Source organism: Schistocerca gregaria, chromosome X (assembly GCF_023897955.1).
Source record: "Schistocerca gregaria isolate iqSchGreg1 chromosome X, iqSchGreg1.2, whole genome shotgun sequence".
NCBI lineage: Eukaryota > Metazoa > Arthropoda > Insecta > Orthoptera > Acrididae > Schistocerca > Schistocerca gregaria.
The window spans coordinates 497117194-497139991 of NC_064931.1; positions in this window are offsets into that span (position 1 = coordinate 497117194).

A 22798-nucleotide genomic window follows, 5' to 3' on the forward strand; every position below is an offset into this window, starting at 1 on the left:
TCAAGTAGGTAATAATCCAGATCCTCTTAGTATTAGGAATTTGTTTATTACTGACAATGTTAGAATATCGTACTGAAAGGGCCTAATGTAAAAATAACAAACCAACATCTGAGAATGATCCAGATGTTCAGTATGAAGCTGATTCATGTGAACCAAAAACATTTTTCTTGCATCCAATTGCCGTGGTTTGTGTATAGCGGAACCAAGATGATGGTGTTTGGTTTGTGGGGCGCTCAACTGCGGGGCCATCAGCGTCCGGCGGAACCAAGAGCAGAAGTCCTTGCAGATCGAATCGAGAAACGCAAAATATGCACCAACAGTGACGCAAAAAATAAGAAGCCAATCGGTCTTGAGTACTCGACAAAAATTTGCAACGAGTGCAAAGAAAAACTTCTGGGAAGGAAACTAAAAACCTAAAAAGTAGTAGCGTAATTTTTAGTTTTTTGAATTTGTATTGGGAGTTTACTATGCTTTTACTATTACATGTAATAATAATCAATAAAGATACAGCAAAAAGTAAAATTTAGATTTCAGGGTGTTTAAGTTTTTATAGCATTAGCATTATCATGTAATGTTATGCTCATTTTGTGCATTTTTCTCTTTAAATGCGTCTCACACGTAAAAATAAACTTTAAATTTATTTGAATACTTTTGTAACCTTTTACGTAAAAATCCAAATTGTTTCAGTGAAACCGCTGAATGTAATTATTATGGCTATTTAAATATAACGGTATGTCAGACCGTATCTAGGAGAAAGTGTGACAAAAAATGATCTGCGAAGCCAAGCGTTAAAATCAGCTCATTGAAGACTTGGCCACAAACGTCATCATCCCCAGACCTGTTCCTTTGTCAATCTTTCACGTAATGCAGTTGACACCCATCTGCCTTTGCGATAGTAAACGTCTGTTTCAATATCTGTACAATGACGTGCGCTGCTTCTATTGTATTACTTTGGTGCCATTATTCGGATGAGACATGGAACGTACTAAACGAGATATCAATGGTAATAATGACTGTAGTATTAGAGGGCGTGCTGAAAAGTAGTACCTCCGTATGTAAAAACTGTTAAACATTTTTAAATAAAAAACCTTATTAACATTCCACATCTTTATTCTTCACGTCTGCGTATTTATTGCTCAACATAGAAAGCCTGATAACGAATACTTCTTCTAGCGAGAGACCAGTTTGTTGAAGCCGTGACTGTAGAATGTTCGACTTTGTTGACGGAGCCACAATCTCACCTCTGCTTGTACCGCTTCGTCACTATCAAAGTGAAGTCCTCGAAGGTGTTCTTTAAGGTTCGGAAACAGCTGAAAATCGGACGGGACCAAGTGGGGACGACATGGAGGACGATTGATGACAGTAAAGCAAAGGCGTCGGATTGTTACAGATGTCGCCGCTGTCGTGTGTGGCCTGGCATTGTCATACCAAGGAGAGGGAGCTCCATGTGTGGACGAACTCTTCGTATTCGAAACTCGATAACAGCACTTTGTTTCTCTCGCACCGGCATAGTTACGTCACACACCGCCATATTACACTCCACCATTCGGAGCCCCTTAGCGGCAGAGGGTTGCAAATGTGTGGACATGAAGAATAAAAATGCAGAATGTTAATAACGTTAGTTTTATTCAAAAAGTTCTAAGATCTTTCACATAAAAAATTCGCAGTTATTGCTTTTCAGCACACCCTCGTAATTTGGTTTATTTTATTTGTCGTTTATAGCCCTAAAATTTGCCACTACCTTCAAAATATCGTGGCTTCTCACAGTTAAACATCATGACGCACTGTCCAGGCTAACATGCACCCGCTGGCGTTTCCCTCATTCCGAGTACTTTCTGGTTGTTATCACGGAAAAATATACGCCCCTTTGATTTTGATAGGTAGGGTCTGTACGAGATATCCACATCATTTTGTAAGCCCTGCGGCAAGTCGGATCCACTTATCCACAAATGCAAAGCAACAGCTCCACTCACTAGACCTAAACTGACTGTTCTGATCAAAATTCTTCGGTCTCCGTTTCGTCAAAGCAGTTAACTACTCCTTCCCCTGACTTCAGAAGACGGGAAGGAAACTTAGGCTTTAACGAGTTGACGAGTAGATCGTAGTAGATCGAACACAAGTTCGGACTGGACAAGGACGGGGAAGAAAGCCACCAGAATGTTTTCCGAAGTACCTATCTCACAGTTCGAATTAATAGTTTTAGAGAATCCACGGAAAAAAATTGCTCGGAGCACTATGCGACTTAACTTCTGAGGTCATCAGTCGCCTAGAACTTAGAACTAATTAAACCTAACCAACCTAAGGACATCACACACATCCATGCCCGAGGCAGGATTCGAACCTGCGGCCGTAGCGGTCGCGCGGTTCCAGACTGTAGCGCCTAGAACCGCACGGCCACTCCGGCAGGCAATCCACGGAAAATCCAAACCTAGATGGCCAGAGGGTCATATGAACAACACTCATTCCCACAATAAGGAAAATGCAGTAACCACGCAATTAGTAACTGAAACGTCGTGATTGTGCGACGTATCACTTAGTCCTGCCACGAAGAACCAGCTACGGCGAAAGAGGACCTCGTTCGAATATTAATCTAATTAGAAATAACCGTACTCCTGCAATAAAAGCTTAGGCACCTCCTCGATATCTCATGTGCGTAGGGTGCAGGTAACTGAAACCAAGAATATTTAACTTATCCTAGGATTAATTGAATACTACACTTATACAGTTTAAGGTGACTAATAATACCTACAGCATGCGCAGGCTAAGCTTAGAAAACACTAACATGCGAGTACTGATAATAAACTCAAAACTTCCCCTTATCAGATTACTTCCCAATGGGACAGTTTTGTTATTTGTGATTGGCTGCTGCCTGCTACTTTAATGGCGGGCCCTACACACCGCGCGTATTTTTCTAACATACGACGACAATCAGTGAAAATTGTCTGAGTACACAAGGCAACATGCAAATGCAGAAAATAATACTAGCAAACAACTCAAAATTCATACATGGAATGAAAGAGAACAAAAAAATAGTATCGGCTTTAGTATCAATAATAATAATACTCATTTACAATACTGATGCTGGTATCGGACAGGACTTGCAAAAAATGTAACAATGTACTAGCAATCTCTTTAATGAATGAAACTGATTTTAATGTTTAATTCTGAAAGTAACTGGAAAATGCTATTGAACGGTTAAGTGGAATTTCAATTATTTGGAATACAGTGACAATAAAAAAACTAATACAACTTTAACATAATTGATGACTTAAATGAAAAACTTTCCAGTAATAGTGCGCGTGAGCTGAATTTTTATGAGTCTGCACAAAGTCATTTTCCACTTAACTGGTGCTGTCGGCGTATCGTCCGTCGTCCTCTTCCGTGCTGTCGGTCCATATTCAAAGAGCGTGCAGTCCAGTAATTATCGTCGTGGTGCTAATCCTTTTGATTGTAGCTGCCCGTTCGTGGATGCAACAGGAACGTTCGATGTTTATAGAATACCTTCAGTTAGCGTATTTGCAATCGGCGACGCAATTATGACATACTTCATTCAATTTACACGTGATGAATCACGACGTAATGACGTTTATTACCCGTTGATAGTCACAGTTTGGAATTTGCTGTTTCCCTTTCGATCGCGACTCGGAACCACAGTTCACAATTACAAAGTACATTACTATAATTGCATTTTTGATTTAACAGTGGGCAGTATGCGCCAAACAGTCCTTACTGTTCACAATAGTCATCATATGCTCACAGCAATCATGCGCCGATCGGAATATCGTACACTCAATATTAACGAATTTCTAGCTTAATTTGACAGTCAACGTTACAATACACAGTCCGTGCGTTTCGCACTAGATACCTTACGTATGTCTAGTTTAACATGACACGGTACACTGTATAGTCCATGCTTTCACACTACGTACCGTACTCACACAGCATTCACACAGCATTCACGCGGGTTGGCCCATTGTACTTTTAAGATTAATGTCTTGAATGTCAGTTCACAATGAAAATCAAGGCAATACGTCCCGTTGTTAGTTCTTTGTACATGATACATAAATATAAACGTGTACCACGGATAAAGCAATTTTAACATCGGCCCAGGATACAGCACACTGGCACTCACACGACATGACACTCAGCCGCTCTCGATCTCCAGACTCCATGTTGTGCTTATATTCTACAGCTCAACACAGCTCACCATTACATTGATTACAACGATTTACAATTTCATACTTAACTAGAACTCGACATTATCATGTTTTGGAAAAATAATTTTAAATAACATTTTAATAAACGTGCAAATACAGCGAGCAAAAATACGTGCAAAGTAAAGCCTTCGAATTTTTTATGTGAGAACTCTTCAAGATTCTGAAGTAAAACAACCTTTATTAACATTCTACACCTTTCTTCTTAATGTGTACATACTTAATTCTCAACACAGTCACCCTGGCGACGAACACAGTTCTCCCAACAAGAGATCAGTTTGTTGATCTGTCACTGTAGAATGTTTGAGTTTGTTGACGGAGCCACAAACTCACCTCTGCTTGCACCGCTTTCTCAGTATCAAAGCGCTGTCCTCGAAGGCGTTCTTTAAATTTTGGAAACAGATGAAAGTTGGATGGAGCCAAGTCGGGACTATATGGAGGATGATCGATTACCGTGAACCCAAGACGCCAGATTGTTGCAGATGTCGCTGCGCTCGTGTGTGGTCTGGCGTTGTCATGCTGAAGGAGAAGGTGCTCCATGCATCGACGAACTCTTCCAGTTCGAAATTCGATTACAGCACTCTGTTTCTAACGCACCGATACAGATATGTTACACATCGCCATGTTACTCGCTATAATTCGGAGCCCTCTAACGACAGACGGCTGCAAATAGGTAGATATGAAGAATAAGGATTTAGAATGTTAATAACATTTATCTTATTTAAAAGGCTTTAAGAGTTTTCACATAAAAAATTCGCATGTATTACTTTTTAGCTCACCCTCGTAGCAAATCCATGTATAGCAATTCCATGACGTAGACAGAAACAAAGTTTCACAATGAAATGAAGTCGCCCAAAGAACCAAGTTTACAATCCATCCTGTAATAAATCTTCCAACATATTGAGAAAAGAAAGCAGAAAACAATGAAAGAAGGAAGGATAGGAAAAAAGTAAAAAAGTTAACTTCCTGTAATGTTATCTTGCCAACTTAAATCCTGATTTTCATTGCCTATGTTTCCTTAGATCGGGTTGCGCCAATCCGAAGTAGTTTCCTCTCCTGGAACTCAACTGAGCTGCATCTTCCACCCCTCCCCCTCCCTTACCCCTCCTCCCTCCCACTATGCCCCGACTTTTTACATCCGATGCAAATTAAGTTATAGAACCCAGTATGTTGTCCTCGACGGCGAGGTTCATCAGAGACAAGTGTATCGTCAGGAGCGCCCCAGGGAAGTGTGATGGAACCGCTACTATTTTCAATACACATAAATGTTTTGGCGGACAGGGTGGGCAGTAATCTGCGGTTCTTTGCTGATGATGCTGTTGTGTACGGTAAGGTGTCAAAGTTAAATGACTTTAGGAGGACACAAGATGACTTAGACAAAATGTAGTAAAATGTAAGGTAATGCGGATGAGTAGGGAAAACAAACCTGCCTCACACAGTTTTGTCGTTCAAATATCTGGTGGTAATGTTTCAAAGCGGTATGAATTGGAACGAGCATGTGAGGACTGTGGTAGAGAAGACGAATCGTGGGTTTCGGTTTATTGGAAGAACTCTAGGTACGTGTGGTTGTTTCTGCAAAGAAGATCGCATATAGGACCCTAGTGTGACGTATTCTTTGGGATCCGTACCAGGTCGGATTAGAGAAGGACATCGTAGCAATTCAGAGGTGCGCTGCTAGATTTGTTACTGATAGGTTGGAATAACACGCAAGTGACACGAAGAAGCTTCGGGAACTCAAATGGGAATCCCTGGAGAGAAAGCGAAGTTCTGTTGAGAAAATTCAGAGAACCGGCATTTGAAGCTGACTGCAGAACGATTCTACTGCCTGCAACATACATTGCGCATCAGGACCACAAAATTAGGGCTCATACAGAGGCATATAGATAGTCGTTTTACCCTCATTCTATTTACGAGTGGATCACGAAAGAGAATGACTAGTAGTGGTACAAGGTACCCTCCCCCACGCGCCGTATGGCGGATTGCGGAGTATCGAGGTAGGCCCAGTGCATTTTTCTAGTGATTTCGGTGTCATCGAGGCGTTAAACTTCAACCTTCCTGTCTTATTACATCCCCCTACTGATTTTTATTGTTGGTAATACTTACGAACTGTGCAGTGTTGGACAAGAACTGACACAAAAGTGTAAACATCGTTTTCCACATAGACCTCTACAGGCGTTTCATGGAAATCGGCCATTCGCACTTCTCTTTCGATAATGAGTAGGGAATTGTTTATTGCAGTCAGTATCGCAGCAGATTCGCGTGGGGAATTAAAATGATTGTCAGTGCAACGATAAACCCGTCCGAAGTTGCAAATTTGACTTTTTTTATTCACTCGATCACTAGTTTCGGGCCGAGACCCATTTTCAAATCATCGTAACATAGTCAAAAATGGTATTTCCGAAGATGTGAAAACCATGTCAAAAATGTGCATCGAACAGTCACAGCGCATACAGATAGAAATAACATCTGTATGCGTTGTAGCTGTTCGTTGCACATCTTTGACATTGTTTTCACATCTTCAGAAATACCATATTTTTACTATCTTATGATGATTTGAAAATGGGTCCCTGCCCGAAACTAGTCATCGAGTGAATAAAAAAAGTAAAATTTTCAATTCTGGACTGGTTTTTCGTTGTACTGATTAACAGAACTTTCTGACCTGCTGCTATTCCAGCATGTTGGGAGTTCGTGAAATGATTGCGATAGTGAAAGATCTGGAACCGAGCCGTGTGTGAAATGCTAGAAGTGAATAACTTTTTTCCAGACAGACATTTGTAAATCCTGTGAAATTCATCAGAGGCTTCTCGAAACTTATGGCCAGGATTTTAGGTGTGACCAGTCTCAGAAAGTAGTGTCTAATGTTTAAGAATGACCGAATAGAGTATATTTATTGCTCTGAGAGAACGAGACAAACCTTGGAGACATTTGATCATCTTTGCCACTCTCCGAAACTATTCTTATTTTCATACTTTCACCTCTTGCTTAAGATTATTGTACACGTTAGCTGATTAACGCACTGAAGATGAGAACCTCCTATAGGCTCGCCAAGTGATGACATTGTCAGGTGGTGATGCGGACCTGTACAGCATTTTTCGGCGTTAATAAAACATGGTTAGTGTTTTAATATTTATTGGTTCATATTTACCGTTCAGTGGCTTGTGGTCAGCCTTGGCTGACACCTCGCGCCAGTGACGTAGTTGAATTCTGCTACTCCTGTTGTCGGTTTGATTCAGCTGGTCACCAAGGCCACTTTTCAAGCAATTTGACTGAAGTCTTGTGGGCTGCCATCTAGCAGTGTGCAAGGGAAGCCATGGCGAGAGAGTGTGCCCAACCTCCCTCCCCCCCCCCCCCCCACACACACACCGTTTAGAGCGTCCTGGATCCTGCTCTGGAAGATGACGAAGTCCTTTACTTGGATGATCCTGGCCCCACCAGAGAGGTAAACCCTGGCACCCAAAAGTGCTTGCAGCGATGATTTGGAACAGAGGCAGTGGAAAGCCCACTCACCCAGCAGTAACGATGCTCAATGCTGTTAGTGTGACAATCAGCGTGAGATGTGCTGGTGTTGAAAGACCTTTAGTCTCCCCATATGCAACGAGGTAGGTAGCGACCAACACAAAATCCCTCGAATGGCAGGTCCTAGTTTCTTGGATGGTGCCATCTCGGGAATGGCAAACAGCATGTTCACAAGAAGTGCTGGAACATCTAACACACGGATTTCACTACATAACAATAATCACTGAATTGAGTGCTGCTGGTATGAAAGCCATCGATCCTAATGACCAACTGAGTTCAGAGCTGGAGAACTGAGGTATCTATGGAGACTGACATGGAGTAAAGACATGAGGCTCAATTCATTGTGACCAGATGTGTCTACTTCTTTGCTAGTTGTTAACAGTCCTCGTTCTGCTGTGTTTGCTTAACAGTTTTTTTACAGTTTCTTAACTGCACTGTCATATCTCTGAAATGTATTATTGTGTCTGAGGTAATATTTGTTGCTTCACATCACAAGAACTAACGAATACATCTCTGTCCATATCTCTTGGTTTGCTGCAAGTGTAATTTGTGCTTGGCGATTGATGTTGATGTAGCTGTGTGTGTTCATGCACATAACTGACTTGCAGTGTTGACTGTTTCTTTCTGTTGCATGGCTATGCCACCATTTCTTCTTGGTGTCACCTGTGACTTGTATGAGCTTAAAAAAATTAACTTCTTACCCATTTCTACTATGTGGCATAATGCTCCAGTATGTCCATGCCTGTGGGATACGTTGATTAAAAATTCATCCCTCACTGATCGTATTTTCAGTACAGAAAAAAGCCATTCCAGAGATGAAGAACACATGTGAATACATGATTGCTATTGGATGTTTCTAATGCTACAATTTTCAGGGGAAGATCACAACAAAGCATGTCAGGAGGATGTGCATGTGCCGTTTATCACCATCTTTTGGACTTTGAGGAAGTTCGAATCATTAGCATGAGGAACATGGGACCATCAAACAGAGCTTTCACAGACAGCTGGTTGTAGTGAAATGACTGCAGAATGAATGGTGATGAGATGGACTCAATACGAATGAAGTAGCACAATGACTAGCACACTGGACTTGCATTTAGGATGACAACAGCTATGATCTGAGTTTGGCCATCAAGATTTAGGTTCTCTATTATGTCCCTAAATTGCTCCATGCAAATATAGGCGTGGTTCCTTTCAAAGGGCATAGCCGATTTTCTTCCCCATCCTTGAAACATTCCAAACTTATGTTTCATCTCTAATGACATCGTTAAATGTCAATCTTCCTTCTGTTTCTCGTGACAACAATTTGGCAAGGTTAGTCGCGGATACTTCCTAAGGAACTACACCACAACATGCCAGGATTGTTCAATTGGCTATGACGGACAGACAAATGGCAACAGCTGAAATACGGGCAAAGGTTACTACCAGAGTGTCGACATCAACTGTCGGCAATGGATTACTGGAAGCTGAGTGAGGATCCTGAGTTTCTATTCGACGTTCATCACGAATAGTATACCTCAAGATGACACTGACTTGCAAGATGCAGAACGAGACTCAACTGGAACACTGAGAGGCACTCTATGGTGTTCAGTGATGAGTTTTGCTATGTTTGTGGTAGCAGATCAATTCTGACATACCAATAGACCACTTGGTGAACTGTTTCAGCAAGCAATGATTCTCAGAACCATAAACGTCTAGCTCTGGGAATCACAGCGTGGATTTGGTAGATATTGAATGAAAACTAAATGCTTGTCTGTACGTGGTAAGAGAAGCAAGCCCTATTGTCATACCTTTTATGACCAGAATGGCATATTCCTGCAGGATAATGCAAGTCCACACGATGCAGTTCACAGCACAAACGCCTTGAGGAATGTATTGATCCTTGACAAGCCTGACTGGTCTCCTGCTTTCTTACCCTAGAGCAGGAGTGAGGGGCAATGGGAAGGTGCCTTAACCCAGCACGTGTCTCAAGCATGGCAAGAAATACCTCAGGATGACATTCGAAGGCTGTTTGCCCAACGAATACATGAGTGTATTTTTACTCGTGGTGGTCATTTCATACTGATGTTAATGACGGACATCACTTTCGAATTGAATGGGAGCTCCATAATTTAAAACTCGTTATGTGATGAACAGATTCATAAAGTTTGATAAATTTTGGCCTGGTGATTCTTACTGTCACACTTCTCGTTTCTGTCAGTGTGCCTTTGTCTTCATATTAGAAAATACTGTTGAACCACCTCCACATTTATATTTTACTGTCGCAATAGTTTTTTCTTGTGCTAGAGGGAGTGGATTGCAATTTACGTAGAAGCAGAAGGTGCTTCAGTGTGATAAAATTCGATATGGTTGAGAAAAAAATGTTGAACCATTGATATCTAGCCGTTATTGTGGGATAAGAGCAACTAGATCGTTGCGTCCATGAGTTTACCACAGCGACACTGAATTACAGCTTCCATACTTTCCTTCTGTAATCGACAACTCTGTTTGAATTTTGTGACAATTAGAACGAAAATGATAACGAAGGTATAAAATCTACCAGACAGGCTATTCACAACAGACAATCAATTAAGTTCGTACACAGTAGGAAGCAAGAATTAAGGTTGATAGAAGTTCTCCACATTGAGGCACGGTGCTTGGTTGGAAACGTTGCTGAATCTTCTCATGGAGAGGGAACTCCCATTTTGCATGAATGTAGGTCCGTAGTCGGTCGATGTAGAACGTTTATCGCGCTCAAGGGCCAACTCTATCAGCAAACAACCCCAGCAGAAGATCAGAAGGACGTGGACGCTACGCAATGTTGGGATTCCAGCTGTCGACCGATGATCACTTGGACAGTTCGCGCCATATAGCTGAGAATCAGCTACCTGGAGTATGAGACTAGGATGATGGTACAAAATAACGCTGCTTCTTTCATTGCAATATTCTCAGTACACCACTGAGGGATGTGATGAAACATTCACCAACGCATCCTAAGTTGAATCACGAATCGCACCAGCCGCGACACCATACCATGGCTCAAGGCGTAATACTGCTTAGTGTGCATAATGGTGTTCTACTGCTGGACATGCTGCAAATTGCTAAAGTATACATCTGCTGTCCTATAACAGTAAAAGAGACACTGTACGTGACAGCCATGCAACTAAGACGTTTTTTTCTTCCATGCAGCCTTGAGTAACGGTTCTGTGCGATATTTTCGATGGGGCGCATCCTGACTGAACAGGGACGCATGTTGCGGCCGCATAACATGCACTCAATGGGATAAACTAAATGTAAATGTCGTGTGACTAGGACCTCCCGTCGGGTAGACTGTTCCTGGGTAGAAGTCTTTCGATTTGACGCCACTTCGTCGACTTGTGCGTCTATGGGGAGGAAATGATGATGGTTAGGACAACACAACACCCAGTCCCTGAGCGGAGAAAATCTCCGACCCATCCGGGAATCGATCCCGGGCCCTTAGGAATGACATTCTGTCGCACTGACGACTCAACTACTGAGAGCAGACAGTGAGACGAACTGAATAGACATGTCTTGAGTTCGCAACACGGCGCGATGGTGCAGTGGTTGAGAAGCTGGACTTGCAGTCGGCAGGAACGATTTCAAATCCCTGCCCAACTAAGGCGACAGGTTTCCCATGGTTTTCTAAATTAGACGTCGGTGTGAGAAACGATCATTTTCCTTCCTTCCACTGTTGGTAATGCATTCTGCGTCTGCTTCTCCTGCAGTCGGGGAGTTTATGTTTGGCTATACTCCCATTCCGAGGTCTTAATTAAATGACTACTGAAGTCATCACCCTGAACATTGGTACTTTCACATTTGAAGTTATGCCCTTTCCAACTGTCAGAGTTACTCAAGAAAAGCAATGTATGATCAACCCATACCGCTTCCTTTATAGAAAATTAAATCAGTACTTGAGAGATCCTTATATGAACTGTCACCATTATAAAGGGAAATTGTAAGTGTTGTCGGGACTTCTAGGCGTACATAATGCCTACGTAATGCATAATTGACCACAAGATGTCACGAGATACGGATCAGAAAGTAGAAAAGGAGGCTGTAAGTACTGTATGTTCAGTGGAGAAGCAGTGACAGTGGAATGGACCAGTCGAGAAAGCTCAATGACTTCGAACGTGAACTATTCATGTATCCTGAGTAACAAATCCGTCAGGGACATTTCAACCCTTCTAAACCTGCCCAACTCGACTGTTTGTGACATGACAGCTAAACCTAGATCAGACAGACCTCATGTGCTGACGGACTGGGACCGTCGAGCATTGCGAAGGGTCGTTATAAAAAAAAATGGCATGAAATCAGTGAAAGAATCACTGGTCAACTCAAAGTGCAGTCCAGTTAGCACAATGCCTGCCTACGGAGTTAAGAAGCATGTGGTACAGTTTCCCGCAGCTCCTCATAAGCCACACATCCTTTGCTAAGCGACGCTCGAGGTAGTGTAAAGGGCGACTCCACTAGACGGTGAATGATTGGAAAAGAGCGATTCGGAGTGACGAATCACGCTATAAAAGTGTCAATCCCATGGAAGGGCTCGATTTGGCGAACACCTGTACAACGTCACCTGCCATCACGTGTAATGCCCACAGTGAAGTACGGAGGAAACGATGTTACGGTATGGGGATGTTATTCGTCGTTAGGGTGTGGTTCCCGTATTGCGCTTAAGAAAACTCTCAAAGCGGAAGGATGTAAAAACATTTCACAGCATTGTGTGCGGCGTTTAGTAGAAGAACAATCCGGAGACAACGACTGTTCGTTACAGCATGAAAATGCACCCTGTCATAAAGCACCATCTGCGAGGCAATGGTTTTTCCAGCATCTGCGAGGCAATGGTTTTTCGTCAATGACATCCCTGAAATGGACTGGCTGCCCAGTGTCCGTCCTGAACGGAATAACTTTGGGATGGGTCAGAAAGTCTCCTTCGCTCCAGACTCCAGTGTCCGACATCACTATCTTGCTTCGTTTCGGCTCTTTAGTAAGAACGGACTCTCATTCCTCCACAGCTGTTCAGCCTCCTCATTGAAAGTGCCCCCAGCACAGTTCAAGTCGTTATAAAGACGTTGGATGGGCGCACACTTCGTATTAGAATCCTCTAATTGGTGTCTGGATAGTTTTGATCATATAGTATATAGCTGTCATAAAAATTCGAATTCGATGATACGTTAAACCGCAGCCTTCGTTTAGTTTTTCGTAGCTAAATCTCCCTCTGAATTTGTACTCCGAAAGTAGCATTTCGAGGTCATCGGTCCCTAGGCTTACACACTACTTAATCTAACTGAAACTAACTTACGCTAAGGACAACACACACACCCATCCCCGAGGTAGGGCTCGACCTCATCCGACGGGGGGGAGGGGAGGGGGGAGGGGGGAGCGACGCGAACCGTGGCAAGGCACCTAAGACCACGCGTGGCAGCATTTCGATGTGTACACTATAATTTACCTCCCTTCTTATTCTATTCCCTGCTGATACGCCAAATGAACAATTGTCACTACACTCGAATTATTCCAATGTTATTGCCGTACTCATACACAAATTACATTTTAAAAAGTAACTTAGATCTGAAACATCAACTTCCTGTACTTTTGTATTTAGGCACTACATTACGATGTCTTAAGTATTGTATCCTCCGTCGGAGTTTGTTGACTAGTTACATGTCTGTCTTGCATCGATAAAACAAACTAGTCACAAATTACCAACTATTCTCTGAATGATATCTTTCTCTTACTTCGGGACCAATTTTGGGAACGTCCCAGAGCGCCTAGCTATATTCCAAACGTGGCTAAACTATGGTTTCCCACATGTCGTTCCAGCTTCAATCGTTCTTCACATATTAACGGTTCTTGAAAGGGGGCTATCTAAGTCTACTTTCATTTTGTTTCTCACATGCCTTTGCTTGGTAACCTTGCTTATATGGTGCTGATGGTTTTCTCTGTATTGTAGTCCCATGGAAAAAGAATACGTTTGATGCATCAATTATTTTGTGGAATAACTAACAACCCCTTTTCATCCACTCCATATCGAAGAATAATCTCTAATAGTGTCAATATGTGGGTGTATGTACTTAAATCTGCTGTTTACGGTAACAGAGACTTTCTTGTGCTTCCTGTTAGTGTAGTGGAACCTTCACAATTTTCTCCAGGGAAGTCTGGCAAAGTTGCTTATTTTCGAGTCGGAGCATTTCCCGCTTTTTTTTCTCCAAACTATTAGATATGAGGTCCCCGCCTACAGCCTTCCAGAAAACAGGTCTTTGTGGCAACCGCCTCTGGCTGGTATTCTTGGTGGCACTCTGTGCTCCGTCACCGAGCTGGTAAGCATGCATGTTTCTTGGAACACGCTTTGGTACGATTCCTATCTCGGATAGCGAGGGCAGATACTTGTCTGTTGATAGGAAATCGCTTCATCAGTTTCATTACATGAATGAGAGTGTTCCTTATTTCCAGTTGTGGAGTTTTTTCATTAATTTTCACGTGTGATGTCTGAACCTCAGTTCTCCCTCTGTTCATATCAGTAACAGTTCTGGTGTTTCGTTATTTGAGAGTCTTTCTGCGTTTATTTAGAAGTATTGTTTTCTTCTATTTGTGAGCATAATGATGTTGATGTAAATTAATTTCTTGCAACATAACGAGATTGATGATATTGTGTAATGTGTCTCATATAGAAATAAGGCAAAGTTTACAACTGCTTAATCATAGTTATCACTTTCAGAAACTTCAGCTCACAGTCTTGATGTGTATTTGCTTGAAACTGACTGCGGAATTTAGAGTTGTTTCCCTGATACTGGCTTAAGAACCTGTGCGTGGCTCGTCCGCCACATGTGAACAAAGTAAAGGTATTGCAAAAAAAGGCTTTCCTACTGAGTACAGGAACGATTCGACACGGAATATGTTGTGACCAGGCGAAACCACTTTCGTCCGGCCACACTTTTTGTGTGATCTTTGACTGCTCTGCGCCGGCCGCGGTGGTCTCGCGGTTCTAGGCGCGCAGTCCGGAACCGTGCGACTGCTACGGTCGCAGGTTCGAATCCTGCCTCGGGCATTGATGTGTGTGATGTCCTTAGGTTAGTTAGGTTTAAGTAGTTCTAAGTTCTAGGGGACTGATGCCCACAACTGTTAAGTCCCATAGTGCTCAGAGCCATTTGAACCATTTTTTTGACTGCTCTGCGAGAAGGCTCATCAATCTAGAACGCATGGAAAATTAGTTTACCTCATTACATAAATAAAGAACAGATTTACGCAACTTTGTTACACTTCCCTGCCATATGAGTACTGGGTAATTTACAACTGCTATCGACTATCAAAGCATCAGTTGATCCATTAATTAACAAGCTGTTCTCCTGAGGTACAATGCTCAACATTAACAACACTACAAGTTTACCTGAAATTTTAATACTCGTTGGTTCAAGACGATGGTGTTGACTGCCGTACCTGTTGTCTCGAATTAGGGACGAGCTCTTGTATGCTCAACACTATATTGACCTCGGCCTGAGGGCACTACTATTGCTGAGAGGGAGGGATGAACTTCTGGAGCGACTCACATACGTCTCTGCGGATTGCAATGAGCCCTCGCTAATGTCTACGATATCGATTCGCGTTGTCGACTTTGATGTGGCACTGCGATCTCTGGATGACATCACAGAATGGATCCTAGTTTCATAAAGTATTTCATATATAATGTTAGTTGCGGTATTTATTACATTTAGTTGGAAGGCTCTGACGTGGATTTCAGTCACTTCGTAGCTCAGTTTCTTTCATCTCTATGGTTCAATGGTTATGGATGGGCTGTCTCTTTAGGTCACTGCTTTGTGTCTGATCATTCTTAAGTCAAAACAGGATTCTTCTTCTCTTTGCGTGGTCTCCCAGTTTTCATGTCCTTGCTTATGAAGTCATTCGTGCTGGTTTCCCCTGCAATTTTATTTAAGCATGGTTGTCACACAAGTTAGGAACTGGATAATTTTACTATTGGTTTGATGTTAGTTCACATGTTTCTTGTTGATTATTAATTATTATGATAGCTCACCAGTTACAATCAGAGTTGCTTTCCAAATATTCGTCCTCATGGAAAACTCCCATATCCCATAGTTGTCCCCCTAAACAGAAAAAAATCAAATCCTTTCACAATAAAAATTACATTTAAACAGACTTCATGTATAAAGGGTGTTTATGTGACGTGCACTATACCTCCGTGTAGTTGGATCAGATCACAGAGACTTAACTGTTTCCCTATAAAATATCAAGGTTCGGATGAAGTCTGTAAATCGCACTGGACTATCGACATTGCACGCACGGTGGGCAAGAGAGACACCAAAGTTACGTAAATCGCTTGCTTTATCTATTCATTACTCAGGCAAGTATCAAAGTCCATGACGATATTGTAGGTAGCTTAACTACTCAAGTATAATGATACGCAGTCTTCAAGGATTAACTACGCGCAAATTTCGTGATACGAGAGTTGTCCAGAAAGTAAGTTCCGATCGGTCGCGAAATGGAAAACTCTGGGAAAATCCGGTAAAGCTTCGCGCAAATGTGTTGGGCAGTGTCTCTAGTATGCCCGTCGATCGTGTCACCTCTCTCTTTTTAGTTCTGAGTGAAAAATGAGCACATAAGGATGCGTAGGGAATAGCGTCTTCCGCCAAGTATGAGGGCATGCTTAGAGGTTTCGCCTGTGTCATGCAGCCCACATAACACAACTGTCGAGCAGTTCCTTCTTCGTGCCAATTCTCGGCCGCAGGTGCAATGAAGACGCTCCTGCAGCGTTTCCGATGAGAAGTGTTTCATCACCCACTATACAGTCCGTAATTAGCTCCCACTGTGTCTCATCTCTGCTCACAAGAACCCCTGGCTATGAAGACAAAGCTTTTCCACAGACAACGAGCTGCAGGCCAGCTCCGGTAACTGGCTCAAAGCACAGGCGGCTTCTTTCTATGACGAGGATATTGGAAAGTTGATACAACACTACGACAAAACTCGGAGTTGGAGCGGCGACTAAGTAGAGAAGTAGGTGGAAGGTGTACCTAACTGTTGCAAATAAACGTTTCTGGTTTTCACTGTGGTTTCCATTTCGCGACCGATCGAACTTACTTTCTGGACAACCCTCATAGAATACAAACAAAAGTATTACTAGTATGCTTGCATTCGGACTAAATCGACGTATTCGTGCACAGAATTTGACGTGTAACGCCGAGTACCGCAACTCATCAGTCCAAGTACGACGGAAGATTAGCGTCTAATGTACTGTTTATCATGAAGTCATTACAGGTGGACGTACAACTCGGATTAGGGAATGATTGGGAAGGAAATTGAGTGTGTCACTTTCAGTGGAACCATCCCAGCATTTGGCTTAAGTCATGGAGAGAAACTGTGCAAAACCAGATTTGGATGGGCACGCGGGAATTTGAATCGCCATCCGCCAGAGCATGAGTCTAACCTTCCTCTTCATCTTCTTCTGTATCAAGATCTATATTTACGTCTACACCTAGATCTATGCTTCACAAGCCACCATACACAGTATGGCGGAGGGTACCTCCGCCGCTGCTATAATCTTCAGCGTTTCCTGTTCCATTCGTAGATAATCCAACAACACGTTTTTGTCTACGGCAGTCGGCACTGGTGGCGACTGTTCCCCTGCATCAAGATACTCTCCGTACACCTTCTAACTGTGGTATGTGAAAACGGCAGATATTGCATTGTATCAGAAACGCAGAGTTCGATCCGACTTGGTGGTGTTATTGGTGCACCTTCCCCACCCGGCAAGCGACAACTGCCAGTATTGTACAAGACCTGACAGCATGCCAGTCACGTGACACTGCCGGTATTGTACAAGACCTGACAGCATGCCAGTCACGTGACACTCAAATCTGTTCCAGGGATACTCTCTCTCTCTAATACAGTGTTTGCCTCTAATTTATTTTCTCACAACTGTATATGTTGTTAACAGACATCGTCACGTTTCCTTAAGAGGCTTCAAAGGTGATTATCACTTCTGGACTTACAATGGGAATCATACAGCCAGCCAGTTGTACGTCAGAAGTCCATTCAAAGCTTTACTTTAGGTTTCGATGGATATAAATCTGGCTTCCTGAGAAGAAGTAATAATACGTGTCACATATTACGAGCAAAGTGAAACGAAGTCATCTGGCTTAGTTAACAATAAAATGAACAATATAAATGCTATGGCATAGCCATATGCCTCGGTCAACAGTAAAAATGAGCCACGTAAAATCTACGATAGACGTACATCATACACACAAACATACAACTCGTGTGTATGATGCACGTCTGCCTTAGATTTTACATAGATCATTTTCACTGCTGACTAAGCCATATGACTGTGCCATAATATTTATACGGATCATTTTATTGTTGACTAAGTCTAGTGACTTATTTTCACTTTTCACGCAATATATGACATGTGTTATTACTTCTTCTGAGGAGGACAAGTTTATATTTGTCGAAACCTAGGTAATGGTTTCAACAAACTTTTGACGTGCAACTTATTGGCTGTATGATTCCCAGTGTGTCCATAATTCTACAGTTTCTGACTGCGGCCTAGATTTTAAACTTCCGGCCATGTCTCACCATTAAGACGTGTATGCAAAACTGTATCGTAGGCACTCTGAAAGACAAGAAACACCAGAAAGCTTGATCTACTGCCACTAATCATGATAAATTAGTTTTCAGTTGTTGCTAAAACCATCTGAAGCTATGTAATCAATAATAATCTGCTGTCCTTGTAGTTTTGTTACTATGGAAGTCATGGAGATGAAGGCAGCTGAAATATTTCGCTCAAGGATAGCAGTGAGCGAAAATATGCCAAGGTGGGAGAAAGTTCCTTTACAACTCTTTACATTTGCAAGTTATTCGTCTGATGAATTGACAGAAGCGGCAGTGATGTTGTTTGAGGATGATACTAACCATGTTACTGACAGATGCAGAGAAGATGATTTACAATGACAATGTGCTGTGGGCGTTAGCTACCGCCGTCGCCACAGCCACCAACATTACAGTCGTGTACCGTGGGTTGCCCCAGTTCCTGTCCACCTACAACTAATTCAGCCAGAGACTGAACACAACCCTCATCTGCAGACACAAGCCGAGTTGTTTACAACCGGACCTCCAGCAGCCACAACGGTACCCAGTGCCACCAGCCTTACCGCCAGAGACATAATCATGCCCACAAACGCCGCTGCCATCTCGGCACTACCTCGCATCTGTGACTCGCGTTCCTCCACCCATATCCTCGGTCAGGCAAGTTTTCAGGTCGCCATCCGAGAAATCCGCAGCCAGTCTTCTTACGTCGGGTCTTATGCTGACCGCGCCTAGCGGTTCCTCGTTCGGAGTTTTCGACGCCGAGCCGATGGAGAGACTCTCACCACAGCATCTACGGACTATGTCGCTCTTCGAGCACCCTATCACTCAATACGGACTATAACTTCCACGGTCTACATCTCTCCTTGAGCACCTGCCCCTTATGGCCGATCAAAGCGCCACAGACTGTATCCATTCTTGAGCAACCTAGCATCGTCACCGCTACGGCATTCGCAGATTACGTCCATCATCAAGCGCCCTACACTCGTCGCCAACCTAAGTGTCACTCACACATTGGTAGCCTGAACGAAGTAATGAACCTCATTTCCCTAAATCGTATTACTGCATTTTGTTATTTGATCTTAATAGTCATGCAACTGTTCTTTGCTACCTGAGAACTTTAATTGTAGCGTTTTGCTCCTCTCCGGCCATGAACACTAAACAGGGCAACGAGAACAATTTGTCTTAGGGACCACATCCCACGAGTGACTGGCATACAAACTGTCAGACTTTTGTACTTTTCGTGCTCAACCAATGTAGCTGTCCATGCCCATGCACTCCTTCGAACTGTGCCTATTTCTCGCCAAATGTGTGTGCTCAACACCTCTGACTTATTTCAGCATGGCATTGTAACCCTCAGAAGTAGTAGCGCAACTCCTGCTTTGCTTACTGCACCTACAACACAACTCTGAGTTTCTCCGCTTCTCCTACATAAGTTAACCAACCTGGACACTGCTCTCGCCGTCGCAGCAACGACGAAGCCCCTGCTATCTCAGAAATTCAGCAAAGAGTTGGAGATATGGCCTCACTTCCTCAGATGGCTGAAAGAGTAATTCAGGGCCACTGCGATTCACGACGACGCTCAACAGCGTGCCTTTCTCCTCGCCTACTCTGATACTCCTACCTGTCGCACCATACAGATCCTCAATCCTGGTACAATCCTTGCTACCCTGACCTACATCCATTTACGACACTTTTCGTGTTCCTATAAACACTCATCATTTAGAAGTACTTTCCTCTATGCCAATTTGGCATGTTCTTGCGTTTAAAACCGTTCCCGAGACACCTCCTTTGATGGCACAGGAATTGTTCTTCGTCCTGCCTCCTCCTGCAATTTTCTCCAATTTTCCGAGCTCGTTCATACAATCCTTGTCATTTTCCGCACCTCTCCTTGGCTCCCTACCAGTCCTTAATGCCTATCAAGACGCCAGCTCCAACGTCACCAGTTACAGGGCCACTGTCCCAGCCGGATTCTTGATGTTCCTCGTCTGCAAATCCTCCTCAGGATACCAGCTTGACTTCTCTCAGCCTCTAGTTGTGCAGTCTTGGAAACTTTGATGAAAATTCAGTCCACATTGGAACCAGCCTCTGTCGCTGCCCTCGACGGCCAGATCGACATTCCATAACGACGACAACGTCACGTCTCCCTCACTTCTTCCGGAGATCAGATGACCTTCCCAGATGACTACACCGAACGTCTCTCTTTTTCTGGCTCACTCGTACCATTTGTCGTCGGTGCCAGACCCCTCCGCCATGGCCACATCCGAGCTGCCTGCCTTTGGCTAACACTCACACTGTTCGTGCCTGTGCTGTAATGTGCAAGAAGCTCAACGACTGCCTCCCCAACACTACGGCACCCCCTTTCTTTGGAAGCCATGTTTTGTTTGAGATGGCTAAGACATCTCTCCCTTAGGGGAGAAGGGATGCTATGGTCCATGCTATAGCCTAAGCCACAGCCACCAACAATATAGTCGTGTACTGCATCTTGCAACATCTCCTGTCTGCATATGACTCTTTCCTTTAGGGACCGAACACAAACCATTCGCATCTGCAGACAAATGCTGGACTGATTACAATGAAACCTCTAGCAGACTGGTGGCACTTAGTGGCATCAGCCTCGTTGTCAGAGGCATAAGCATCGCATGGCAAATAGCACTGCCATCTCAGTACCTCCTCATATCTGTGAGTCATATACCTGGGATGGCGAGTATTTAGATCACCACCTGACATTTCTGCAGCCAGTCTTCTTCACTTCTAGCTTACAATGACTGCGCTTAGCAGTTCTTCGTTTCAAATTTTCACTGCAAAGCCAACGACGGATCTCTCATTGCAGTGTCCAATTCACTGCACACCTCAGTCTATGATCCACATAGCCTACGTTCATCCTCGAGCTCTCTACACTCACCACTGTCTATGATCTACAAGGACTATGTCCCTATCCGAACACCTGACGTCTCACCACTGACCATGGCCTTGAAAACCTAACCGCTTACTGTCGGCCAAGGCCTCATGGACTACGTCCATGCTCGAGCGGCCTACACAAACTACCACCTACGATCTCCATTGTTTATGGCATCTTACATTCGTCACCCATCAAGGGCCCACATATGGACTGTCAGGCTGAGCCAAGTAGTGCAACTCATGTTCTAAAGGGCGCTATTGTACATACAATGGTTTTTTGTTGTCTGGGAACTTCAGTTGTAGAATGCTGTTCCCCTTCGGTCACAAACACTAAAGAAACATCAAAACAAGAGGAATTATAGGTTTGGGGCTGATGGAAGTGTTGTAGATTGGTTCATTTATACCAGATTTGTGTGGACTTCCTTTATAATTTGGGATAAATGGGGTGTCAATGCTAGTTGATTTGTAGGAATGTTTTTAGAGTTAAGTTTTTGAAGAAGTTGATTGTTCCGTGGAATAGAATTTGTGATGGCTAGATGTCATGATGAGATTTGATTTAGTAAGGGACACAAAACAACATTGAACTTAGCTCCCTATTGCCCATATCAAAATTAAGTTCATCTTGTGATATTTCTCCCTGCTGTTCTAGTAAGGCCAACAACCACCTATGAAGTGTAGTAAGAGCGCCTTTAGTAGATCTTTGGTAGACACGGTCTCTTCAGGAATTAATGCCCCAATGTTTTGTGCCTAAGACAAATGTGGGGTGGTTTCACACCCCTCACCACACAGTCTGCACTTTAGGGCTTTTCTACTCCATCGTGTATAGATGAGTCTACAAGTTCCCATGGCCAGTCATTATGTTTATCATGAGTTTAATCTGTCACCTGTTCAAGTCCACGATTACAGAACTTCTTTTAAACATGGTTTCGGCATCACTATCTTGCCATGTTTCTGCTTTTGGTTCTTGTTCAAAGTTCTGCATACTGCCATCTAGCCCGACTATTTAGTTTGTTCTCACCATCACTTTAATTATAGATAGGACAGGTTCAGGTCCAACAAACGGGGTCGTTGCCCCTGTACTGACAAGCACATTAGCTTGTTAGTTAGCAGTAATACCTGGGTAACCAGAGCCCCGCAGCAGATTTATCATGTTACTTTGCTTTAGCCTCACAAGGGATTCCTGGCATTCGGCGACGATTTTTGATCTCATTGCAAAGGCTATCAGCGATTTCAGAGCTGTTCGGCTGTCTAGATGAATGTAGATATTATGAGTCCTGTAACACATCCCAGCAGCCTGATGACTGCAGTGTGATCTGATTGATGTGGTGAGGTTGATGACGAAGCAGTAGAGGAGGCTGATATGACTGCGGCTGATATGACTGAGGTTGGTAAGGTGATGTCTTCTGAAGATAAAACTTGTATGACTGGGGGTTATGCTATTGTTAAAAAATGTACACTCCTGGAAATGGAAAAAAGAACACATTGACACCGGTGTGTCAGACCCACCATACTTGCTCCGGACACTGCGAGAGGGCTGTACAAGCAATGATCACACGCACAGCGCAGCGGACACA